The 12272-nt window shown below is 49.9% G+C and overlaps 2 protein-coding genes across 14 annotated transcripts in view; one reads left to right on the top strand and one right to left on the bottom strand.

Annotated features, from left to right (window-relative positions):
• znf536 (zinc finger protein 536) overlaps positions 1 to 12272 on the bottom strand; it is a 225589-nt gene that overhangs the window by 150623 nt on the left and 62694 nt on the right. For 6 of the 13 annotated variants that reach the window (XM_085168898.1, XM_085168923.1, XM_085168907.1 and 3 more), the window contains one exon: positions 10576 to 10683. The exons of 5 other annotated variants lie outside the window; for them this stretch is intronic. The gene's annotated coding sequence lies outside the window, so the exon portion shown is untranslated. Of the gene's footprint in view, positions 1 to 10505; positions 10684 to 12272 lie in introns of all 13 variants that reach the window. 2 more of the 13 variants (XM_085168870.1, XM_085168887.1) reach the window with 2 other exon arrangements.
• Positions 12069 to 12272, top strand: part of LOC146526318 (uncharacterized) — a 4323-nt gene continuing 4119 nt past the window's right edge. Inside the window, exon 1 of the mRNA XM_085169018.1 lies at positions 12069 to 12272. This exon is cut by the window's right edge and continues 4119 nt beyond it. The gene's annotated coding sequence lies outside the window, so the exon portion shown is untranslated.

Raw genomic sequence — 12272 nt, 5'->3', positions numbered from 1 at the left:
TGAGCTCCAGCGAGGGTTACTTATTTCCTAAATGAGGGTTTTTAGCTCTCAGAGGCGCCGATTAAAATGGCCGCTCTTCCAAACTATCAAAAACATGGTGAGAGCCGAGCATGCTCAGACGGCACGCAGCAGAGCGACGGGGACGGAAACGCAGGGTAAGACAAAGAGCTGAAGGAAGGCAGGGAAGGGGACAGATTAGTGAACGAGGCTTCGGCGGCGCTGCCGGGCTGACAGAGAACGCCACTAATAATGAGATGTCTATTTTACCCACCAGCTCTCTGTCTCTCTCGCCGCTACGCCTGTTTTCCTCCGGCCCCCATTATCAGTGCACTTGAACCCGGGGATAACAATGAGTTCACAGAGATTGAGAAGTGCCGAGGCCTTAATTGTATGTATTTAGTCACGCAAACAGAGGCAATGGCCTGAGAACGCCTAGTTAGCCAATGACATCATTTAGCCACACAGCCACTTTAGCTCAATGGGGCTGCTGCGGCGTACGGCGCTCTGCCGCTTCATCGCTCGGCTCCTCTTTCAGCACAGACGCGTTGGGGAAAATCTGTCTTTGTGCACATTTCACCTGGAATAACGTTATTCAGTTTAAATGGAGAGAATAAAAGCACGCATTTGTGTTATTACAGCTGTTTGATCGGCTCCAGGTTTCCTGTGTCACGTGTCCTCGTGGACGTACAGTACCGTACAGTAGATACGCCTCTTTTTTCAGTCATTGTGCTGGTTTTAGAAACATGTCAGCTGTCCTGCGAACAGGCCGCTCCGTGAAATCCGTTTGATAAAAACGACACACAGCGACTGGAACGAGGGGATGTTTAACAATCCTGGACGACTAAATGAGCAAAATTATTTCTTTAATAATCAAAACTGTTGATCGATGTTCTGCCAGCGAACTGCACGGAATCAGATTGTCTTTAAGGTTTTTAATTTGTCATTCAGGCAGCGTTTCCACGTCTGCGTGTCCACAGCAGAGTGGAAGTGACCTCCTGCTCCGAGTGTGTGTGTGTGTTTGTTTGCATGCATACTTTTGTCAATCAATAGCGGTTGCTGGCAGTCACCAAGATGATGATGGCACCGAGATGTTAGTGTGCCTGACTTGTTCGGCACAAAGAAGCGTGTGTGTGTGTGTGTGTGCATGTGTGTGTGTGTGTGTGCATGTGTGTGTGTGTGTGTGTGTGCATGTGTGTGCGTGTGTGCATGTGTGTGTGTGTGTGTGTGTGGAATGGAGGGGTGCTTCTCAAGCAGGGATGTCAGCACTTGAAAAATCAATCACCATCTGGGCTCATTTCATACAAAGGATGGAGGGAGGGGAGGAAAACTCACAAACACACACACAGACACACACACACACACACACACACACACACACACAGACACACACATTCGTACTTTGTGCATCTTTCATTTCATGCAAAGACAACAGAGGGCAAAACTGTGCGCCGGCTCCGCGCCCCTCTTGTCTCCTGCCTTTCTGATTTAAGTGAACACTTAACTCCTCGCCCGGACCCCGCTGCTATAAAAGCAGGTGCAATTTTCTCCTCGGGCCCGCACCTCCGCCTCGCCATTTTCAAATCAGAGGTTGCAGCGGCTGAAGCGATCGCGCGACGGAGGAAGGCTGGAGCGGGGAAAGGAGCGGCCTCACCGGGGCACTCCCCGAGCCATTACGGCAGCGCTGTGCGAACGCCGTCAGGGCCGGCGTGCAAGGTCACCCAAAGCAAACAGGGATAAGAGGAAAGAAAAGCAAAGCCCGGCCCGCCCGAGCTGCCTCAGGTCAATGGGTTTGCCTCGCATTCACCGAAGCGCGGCCCTCGACCACCACGCTTTCACAGACGTTTTCATCCTCGTGCTTTTTTGTGCAAAAAGTGAACGTTTTACACAAACGCGGCGCTTCAAATGCACACAAGCGCAGGGTGCATGCGTGAGGGGTGACACGGTTTTTCTGCGGCGCTGCCTCCTTTCAGTCGCACAGCTGTGTGAGAAATACCAGCGGCGGAGGCTGCTGATGCAGCGAAAGCATTTAATACTCAACAAACAGTTATCTAAGCCCATGTCCAATAGCTAGACACCACTGTAATGTGACCTACATACTAAGTGAATAAGATTTTTTGTATGTTGTTGGGGTGCGGCGGGGGCGCGGGGCGGCGCTTTGGGAGAACTCATTCAAACGTCAGTAATAAGGTGGCAAAATCTGCCTTTTTCGCTCGGCCTTCGCCCGCTTGCAGAGAAAGCACAGTGTAATGTAACAGAACATATTGTGCCCTCTAAAGCATTGAACTGTCCGCGCTTTGTTCATCTCCACCCTCTGGAAACAGGACTCGCTCCATTTTTTGACGAATTAATGAAAAAGCTGGGAGAAAGGTCCTTATATTTCTTATATTTCTCATTCCAATGTTTCCTGGTGTGTGTGAGGCCGAAGCACCGAGTGTTTGTGGTCCACATATGAATAAATGATGTGAATAAACAGCACAGATAAAGGACCAACATCCTTCTGCTCTACACGAGACGCCCACACGGCCAAAGGTCGCCGCCGCCACAGCGCGTTTGGAGTACGGCTGGAGGATCAACGTCAGAGCGGCTCTGATGGGTCTGGTTCTGGTCCGAGCGCCAGTCTGGTCGACAGAGCAGGTGTCCTAATGCACCACTGCGCTCTTGCATACTTGCATACTCCTTAGCAATGCACCACGGGGGGGCAAATGCACCACGGGGGAGAGGGGGGGGAGGCAAAGGAAGCCACGTAAGGACAGTTGGAGGAAAGAAGGGGGGGCCAGTAAATGCAGTCGTGGTTACTGCCGCTCTTTGTTTGTCTGTGTCTATCTGCTGGAATGTGGGGGGGTCGCCAAAGTGGAGGTAAGTGGAGCCGTGTGCCTCCGCCTGCCGCCGCCTGCCGCCGCCGACTCCGCCACCTAATTTCTTTGCTCCAGTGCAGCAGACTCCTGCACTCGTTATTTTGGGGATGATCAAAACGCTGAAGATCGGCGGCGAGCCCAGCCGAGGAGAAGCTAAGCAGAGGAAGATGTACTTAGTTAAGACCGAGCCTCTGCCCCCCTGCTGCGCTGCAGCTACACGGTACATAAATAACCATTATGAATCACGCTGTTTTGTCTCACCCCGCCGTTTCTCAAACGAGATCCAGTTTGCATTTAGCCGCGGTGGCGTTGAGCGAGCCTCCTGCAACGTTCGAACAATCCCACAAAATAAAAAGTGTTTATTGAGCCACTAACTGGACGTTCGGCGGCTCTGACGTGCCCATGAGAGACGGCGTCCGAGAGGTCTGTCGTCGACCCGAGAAGCTCGCGCGTTTTCCTCTTTGGCGCCGGTTCAGAGGCCGCCGTGGCACATTACGCAAACTTTGCACCGTGGCAAATCCGCCCTTAGACCGTGCATCTTAAACCTTGTAGCAAAAATCAGGCCTCCATTCAGAGACGCGCCTTTGTAGAACTTAAATACATCCCAATGTGTCCATCAACAAAGGCCCCCGCCCTTCCTCCTCGCTCTCCGTGACACTTTAAGTTCGGGATTGTTCGGCGGGCCTGTGGGTGGGATTTCCATTCTCTGCCATTCTTCCTTTATTTTGCTCCTTCCTTTGCAGCATTAGGGCGACCAGCCATTGAACTACAAGCGCTGCTATAAAAATTAATCAGGATTAAAATGACCTCACACACAAAATTAAAGTTCCCCAATGTCCACAATAAGGGCCTGTATCTTTTTAAGACATGCTCAGCTTCCTTGGGAACAGGATTGTTTCTTGACAAAGTGGTCTCCGCTCAACAATGAGCACCTTTCAGACGCACACAGGGTCCGCCTTTAGAGCTGCAGCGAGAGACGGATTTCACATATCAATCAAACGGGGGGGTGGGGGGGTCCTCGTTTGGCCAGAGTGGTCCTTCAGAAACCACGGACGCATCTGAATGGGGGATATGCGTTTCTCTCTTACCACTATTCATAATCACAGAGGACACGGGCGCGGCGGAGAGGGAGGGGATTCCTCTTAACGCCGTTTTTTTTTGCACTTGTGTTTCCCTGTACGAGGGGGGGGGCACAGCTCCTGAGGCTGGCCCTCGTGCACAGACTGTACAATATTAGGGAAAAGTGTCTTTGTGAAGAGGAAACAGTGTTCAGTGTGTGTGCAAGCTCGCATTCAGCCACCCACCGCGCCGGCCGTGCACGCCGCCGCCGCCGCCGCTAATCATGCTGAAAATGAATAAGGTGTCGGAGCAGGTAATTATTAAAACAACCCACATATAAGCTGCACAGAGCACATTAAACACGGTGTCTTATAGTGCTGCTGTTTCTTTGACAGCTCTATTTATGGGCACGCCTTAAAGGTCGCGTTATTAGGTCAGCGGCTTCCTGCTCGTATTCAGATCATCTCGGCTCACGCGAGCGCAGACACACTCTGCCTGATTAAACCCCGTCGCTGATGACCCGCTCGTGGTCACGCCGACACCTTTCGCCTGTAAGAGCGTTCACTTAAAGGTAGCGCCCTACCCGACCCGACCCTGTGCAGCCAATATCAGTGCAAACACGTCCCCAGAAGGCCGGGGCTCGCGGGGCGTTCCCACCTGAGCGCTCGTCGCTTCGTCCCAGATTTGCATTTTTTCTAAATCATTTAAGAAGAAATTCAGAGATGAATATTAACCCGTTTCTTTAAAGCGACGCCCACAGTATGGCGATGAGCACGACATCATCGCAGATTAACATTTCAAAACGCAGTCTGTGTTTTCTCCCTTTGATGGATCATCAGAGCACCGACAGGGGAAACCTGGGAGGTTACCGCCCCCCCGCTCGCTCCGCGCCTCGTGGATTACATCATTTCTCTTTGCTCAGACCTCCGTCTGACATTAAAGTGTAAATGAAACAAAGTCTTAGTATTCATGTGGTGCATGTGTGCTATTTTTAAATTGGGGTGCTGTGAAAGTGTGGAATTGGGGACAAGGCAGCCTTGCACCGGGCCGTGACACAGACTTATGTTAAACCTAATTAGATCATGATAATAGCTTTAGGGCCCCAGTGATCAATGCTAGAGGTCTGTGGAGATGAACTTTCCTTAAGTTTCATGCCGCACGCCGGTCGTGCTCGATTTCCTCACACACACGTTCATGTTTCCATGGCTGCACAGAGCACCGCCTTAAAGCACCTGTGCATCCACGTTTTCAAATCTGGCCTCATAGCAGATTTATGTGCTCATCACACACACACACACACACACACACACACACACGCGCACACACGCACACACACACACACACACGCACACACACGCACAGTGGTGAATGAGCGCATGTGCTATAATAAACCAATCAGTCACTGATGGAGGAAGTGAATCATATCGATCATCACAATGCAGCGCGGCCTGGCACCCGCCCAACTGCTGTTACACACAGCAGACCCACAAAAACTCAAACAACCGCAAAGGCCCCGCCCCCAAACCCGCAGGACTGGATTTGATTGGCCTGGATAGTGTTTACTGGACCAGTTTGGAGTCAGAGTGATCGGCCTTCAGCTTCAGACATCTTTAACCCTTTAAAGCCGGTCAGAGCAGCACGCTCTGTGTTGTGTAACTATTTTTAAATCCCGGTAGCTCTGCAACCACGTGAGCTAGCGCAATAATTTTTTTTGCATATGAAACCGGAGGAGTTGTACTTACATCTTATGCCATCAGCTTGTCCTCGGTCACAGTTTCCTTCCACATATAGTTTTGCAAAAACTGCATAAAAAGCACTTGCAGCAACAAAAACATAATATTCCAGAAACACGCTTTGCCGATCCGATCAGCTGTTTGTAACACTTCCTACGTCCATCAGCGCGAACTATCGCATGTCCGCCATGACCTGCCCGAAACCGGAAGTGATGTCATTTTGTGGAAATGTAGTTTTTTACCATCAGGGCCTCATGAGCCTATACTGGTGTTTTTAAAAGTTATGTTTGACTTTATGACTTTCTGTGTGGTTTCTGGGATGCTTAGGACTCATATTGCACTGCTGGAAATAGTTTATTTTGATGCATATGCTGCTTTTTTGCAAATTTGCATTATAATATTTATTTTCGTTTTTCCTGCAGTGTATAAAAATTGGTGTATTTCAAAAATAAAACTATGAAGACACTTAAAATAAATTTCCTGTGCTGGGAAACTATTTTGTGCAACTTTTTTGTATTTACAGTTTTGAGGGATAAGCCTCTTAAATTTCTCTAACTAGAAATATATGTTAAAAAACAAAAACGATTTTCAATTTTTTTGTAGTTTATTGCACTTTTTTTGCAATTTATGTAATTACTATGCACTTAATGCAGACATATTATTAAAATGTAGGCTGTAATGGTTGTATTGATGTATAGCAACTTGAAATGCTCCCAAAAATGTCTCCACAGCATGTAAACATATAATATAAGCTCTGGCGGACTTGGTTCTATGGTAGGTCTTAAAGGGTTAAGGAAGGAGCCGCTAGTCTCCATTTGTGAGGACGCCTTTCAATTGGCTCGCGTCACAAATGTGGCTGAGACCATTCGGCGTGAACGAGTCCCTCGTGACTCAATCAAAGACGAATAAAAAAGCGATAAGAGCCCGTCGGCTTTCTCAAAAAGAACGGCCTCCGATTGGTCTTTCTGCAAACTGAGTCACTTCCACCCATAAAGGTTCCCACGGTGGACTCACAGCATCCTTCGCCAGCCACGCCCAAGGTGTCAGAGCTGCCATGGCGGCACGGAGGTGCTCTGCTGGATTTGACTTCGAGCTTTAATAACATGTAATTAAGATGCTGCTGCAGCAGTACACGGAGCACGCCTGGGTTCCTTAATAACGGGGAATCATGAAGCATCACCTGAATCCTCCGAGCCGCTCCCATAATGCGATTGCTCAATGCACCCGTAATGCGTCCAAATCACAAAAAAACACTTGCTGATTGGGAGCTGTTTTCCATTAGCAACCTTATGGAGGAGTCTAGTTTACAGCTAACAGACTCCTTGGATCACTCAAAGAGGATTCCTCACGCCTCCATTACTAACTAATGTAATTTGTGTAATGTAATATTTTAACGTGTCTGCGTCTGCTGACATGCTAGCTAGCTAGCTTGTGATTAGGCTAGATACAGGAAGCTGTGGGAATCCCTGTGCATATCAGCTGAGGTTGTATCAGTTGTTGAATTTCATCGCTCCACCCTAAGTGCTTCGCCCTACGCCGGCCGAGGAGACAGAAGTACTGACTGAAAACGTGTTTGCTTGTATTATTTTCCTGTTGTGCACTCTGTGATTACCGTCAGAGAAAAATTAACCTGCGTATCGCCTCATCGCTTTTTCAATGCCCAAAGTAGCACCGCGCCCTCAGCTGTGGTGTGGGGTTTCTCAGAAAATCAGATGATGGCGACGAGACTTTGTGAGCCACTGCTACCACGCGGCGTTATTTACCCGATACGCCAGCGCCGAAACCAAAGAATAACGTTCGACTGCCGCCGTTTCCCTGAAGGTCCACGTTAGAAAGACATGAAACCAGTTCAGGTAAAGTCCAGTACTGGCTGCAGACCAGTCGCTAACCAGTGTGTTCACATCTGGAAGGTGTCAGCCATAACGGGCTGTTGGTCAGGCTGAGCATCAAAGAGCATCCAATCAAACTGCTTCATGTATAGGCAGCAGATTGGTTCGCCTGCTGCCATCAAACACATCGCGGCGAGAACGCCGTGACCTCACTGAGGTTGGAGCAGCTTCAGAGTGACGGGCAGTCCCCGCCAGGCCTCTGCATCTACAGGAGGACGCACACACGGCGTGAGTTCAAGCCGACCGACCATCTCTGAGTGCTTTGCGTGTTTGTTTTGGTTGCTGTAGTTGCGGTTGGAGAGGAACTCATCACACCTGAAGTGGACGGCAGATGAATAATTTAGCGAGCGGCCGGCGTCGTCCGTGGTCGTCTCTGTGTGCTGATAAAACAAGCCGCCCAGAGGAAGGATGATGTAAAGAGCTGCTGAAACCCTCCGACAAATAAAAAGATTTAAGAGAGAAACTCCCTGAAAGAAACGGCGTCCCTCGGCTCCGCGCTGAATGCGAGGTGTTAAGCTTTCCGTGGCGACATCTATCTCTCGCCACCACCTTGAGGGCATCTTTTAAGCAGAGGAATTTAGCCATTACGTGGCATTAACCTCATTAGAAAACACTCTTTAGCTGCTCCAAGATAAAATTGATTTACAGCTGCCATTTCCACCGCTGCTCTCGATCAATGGTTAAACTATCCCCTTTATGGCCCCGTGCACACTCTCTGCTCTTTTCTCCAGTTTTCTTTAACTGCTCTTTAATTTCATTCCCCCGTCCACTCTTGTCCTTGTGCCAGGTAGCATTCGCTGACAGGAACAGAGCTCGTCTCTGCGCCCCGGTGGGACCGTTCTGGACTCACCATCGAATCTCTGGCACAAAGTATTTCTGAGATAAAACAAGTTCATCTCAGCCTGATAAGCATCTTGCTGAAGTTTTAGCTCAGGGTTGCTGTAGCTGCTGACGGCGTGGTGAGCCTGCGCTGCTGCATGGCCGCGTTTTCAGGGATTAAGGTGTAGATGTGCTGCTACAGATTTAGACTGGTCCAAAGTCTGCCACAGACAAGCTGAAATGCTGAGTGTTCTTTGCTTTCTGGCCTTAAACTGTGACTTGAACATCACCCTGCTGGGTAGGCGTCTTAAATATAATTATAATAGCACTAATGAACCTGTGCTAGAAATAAAATCTTAGGATTTCACTCACCTAAACTGGAGCTCCGCCTTCTTGGACGGTCTGCTAGTACAGTGACCTCACAGCAGCCATATTATTGGTCACATGTTGTCATTAAAAATGCTCCAACAGCACAAACACGTTGCAGTTAGCTCAGGTGAAGCTAGCAGACAGCTAGCAGCTACAGCCACCTGTGCCACCATGCACCTATCAGTCAAAGAGGCCACGCCCCTAACATGTAAACTCAGTTTAAACAGCTGAGTGACAGAAACATCCTCCTCTGTGGACGTGCTGTAAACGTGTTTATTTCTGCTGGAAAGCAGCCTGTGGGGACCGACTCACTGCTGCCTCTGCTGGATGTCAGAGGAACTGCAGCTTTTGTCACTTTCAGCTTTCAGAGTTTGAGACGGCGCTCAAAGCTCCGCATGAAGCTGATTCTTGGACTCATTGCACTGAGACGGGTCTCTGCAGGCGCTTTGATGAGAAGATTTTGGTCATTTGAAGCTACATGTTTGAGAAGGCACGCCCACTTTGCTGTGTCCACACGAAGTGGACGTAAGAGGCCGTGTACAGGTTAGCCGCGTGGCCCAACGTCGAGGTTTGCCTGCCCACTTCTGACAGCTCCGGTTTATGCGGACGTTTAAGCAAATCACACAACGCTATATTTCTTTGACGGATCGATACGACCACCATTCCAGCTTTCCTTACTTCCCTCCCTCCTCCTTTCTCATCTCCCTGTCTGAGAGAATTGATCCACGTGGAGTGATATCAGCCGGCAGATAGAGCGATACGCCCCGCTCCCTCCCCGGCCCTCCTTTCACCACACTTCTGACACATAAATAAAATATGTGGCCTTTTTGTTTCGATTCACCGCCGTGTTAGTTCTGAGAAAAGAATATGGCGCGCAGGGCTCACACGGAGCTGTTGGTAGACAAGAGGGAGCTGAGAGCCGGCTGGTTGCCATCACTCACTGTTCACAGGCACTCTCCAAAATCCCCTGAACTTTCCGACATACGCATTTGTTAGAGTGACGCAGTCAGAGTCTGAAGAATGGCATCAGAAAATTAATGTGAGCACTAAATTATTCAGACGTTTTTTGCCATAATTCCTGACTTTACAACGGCACACACACACACACATCTATATATTCCCAGTCCCATCTGAATTATTGCAGATCCGTTTAGTGTCGGCATCCAAAATTGGCAGAGGAGAGCACGAGAGGTGATGTGAGGAGAGTTCGGCCCCCCGCCCCAGCCCCTGTCCCCACTTTAATACCAGCTGAAATAAATCTGCATGTATCGGGCCTGCTGTTCACACACCGACGCAACATGTTCCTCTGCACCTCGGCTAGATATTCCCGATATGGGGCAAAGGCATTTCCGCAGCTGCACAACAAATATCTGCTAGGTGAACTAACCTCACATCCTCGGAGCGTCGGGCCGGCCGACCGGCCTGACCCGCCCCCTCACCTTTATGTCAGGTCGCACGCACGGGCGTATTGATGTTATGTAACGCAGGCCGGCAGAGACGGCTGAGATAGCAGAGGTGCGACGCAGCAGCTCGGACTTGGAGGAACCACCGGCTCACTAACGGGATTACAGAGGAATTATCTGTCGACATGCTCATGCAGCCTCCTCGCATGTCCAACTGCTCAGCGAGCGACACCATCGTCATCATCACCCCATACACGCAACATCATAATGGGCTCAGCAGAGACTTCCCCTCCTCTCCTTCCTTCCTTCCTTCCTTCCTCCTGCACTTCACTCATTCACACCACACTGCTGCGACCTATAAATACCCAAACCACTCACAGTTATTCCCTCCACCTTCCCCGCCTCACTTCCTCTCCCCTGAAAGCCCTGAGTCACCTCAGACAGTCACCTCAGCAGGTGGGTGGGGGCGCTTTCTTAGACAGCGTGATGGTGACGGTGTGCTCGGCGCCGTAAGCCGGCTTCAGCTCCGATTCTACTCGCCGCTGATCAGGGAGCCCTGCGAGACACAGAGAGAGAGGAGATGAGAAAGTGCTGAGTCCGCCTCCAGAATCCCCTCCCCAGAAAGGGGTTCCCCCACCCCCCTGGAAAAAGGAGGGGGGTGAGCTGATGCCCTCACACCTGTGCGGTCGCCAACTGCTCGGACAGTCAGAATATAACGTTCTCCGCCCTTCAGCCTCAAACACAAAGGCTGAAAAACATCCAAGCCGAGCTTTATTTATCCGAACAACCCAAATGTGACGATCGAGGAGATTTTACTTTTACAGAAATTCACATGTAATTAAATCAAAGTCAATTTTGAAGTGCTGTTAGTTAAAGTAGAAAGTGAGAGTGACGCTGAGGTGGATGATTCGGGACACTTCAGTACGAGCGGTGGTTTGACCACCATTAGACTCACTCACTCCACAGTCATTAGCTCTATGAGCAGCCTGACACCTCTCAGCTCTCCGTCTCCCATATGAAACACGCTTCATGTTTGGCTTTTAAACCCAGTTTCAGATGTTCACATGTCATCTTAAATAAAATCATAAAGCCACCATCACTGAGGGACGTCAGACAAAATGTGCTTCCCTGTAAGATCACACGGGGCCAGACACGGTAACTCCAACATCACCTCCAATTAAAAATGAAAACGCCAAACTTCAAAATGCCGATCCTGAGCGAAGGGCGGCGTCTCGGGCTGACAGAGTAACACAGCACGGAGACGCTGATTCCACAGGTTCCTTCACTCAGACTGGCTGTAATGTTGTTTCTTCATGGGAGCAAAGATAATGCCGGTGATATGAAGTTACTGTAAAGCAAAGCTGCTTCTCGCTCTTCTCGCCCTGCACATTAAGGCTTTAAAGGAGAAAGCAGCTCCTGCACAGAGCTGCAGATCCATATTTCATGCAGCAGATATCCAGGTCATTAAGCAACATTCTGACACCTCTGTTATTTACTACCCCGAGCGCTTTCCTACCTCGTTTAATCAGACTTTACTAAAAGCCGCTGACTCAGAGAGAAACCTTCTTTCTTTCTTTCTCTGCGCTCTGTTTATGTTTATCTCCTCGCTGCGTTCTGCTGCATTCGCCGCCTTCCTCGCCTTCTCTTTGCTTACTTACTCATATCTTTCAAAATGTCTATTTCACACGGGGCTGGGGGGGGGCAGAGGCACAGATCACAAAAGAGCAAATAGGGGGGCGAGGGGGATGAGGGGGGCGCTCCCAGCCAGCGGTCAGGTGGTAAACTTGTAAGCGCCTCACCAAACGCACAACCTCACACGCCCTCGCCGTCCCCACGCCGATGTGTTAAACAGCCAAGTGCAGCGTTTTCTCCTCAGAGGAGGGTTACCTTCGATTTCCTCTGCTGGGAAGGGAGCTGGGGGGGGGGGGGGGGGGGTCAGCTCAATACAAGTTACCTTTAATGGACGAATCAGGACGCAGAGCTTCAGGAGACAAGAAGTGTGTGTGTGGGGGGGGGGGGGGTGCAGTCGGGGTCAGGGGTCAAGAGCCGACCAACACATACACACAAACAAACGCTCACACACACACACACACACACACACCGCTAAATGAAACTTGGATGTAATATTGTTCTTGTCACCACGGC

The sequence above is a fragment of the Neolamprologus multifasciatus genome, chromosome 1 (assembly GCF_963576455.1).
Source record: "Neolamprologus multifasciatus chromosome 1, fNeoMul1.2, whole genome shotgun sequence".
Taxonomy (NCBI): domain Eukaryota; kingdom Metazoa; phylum Chordata; class Actinopteri; order Cichliformes; family Cichlidae; genus Neolamprologus; species Neolamprologus multifasciatus.
The sequence above is the reverse complement of the archived record's forward strand: the minus strand, read 5'-3'. Positions and strand labels throughout refer to the sequence as shown.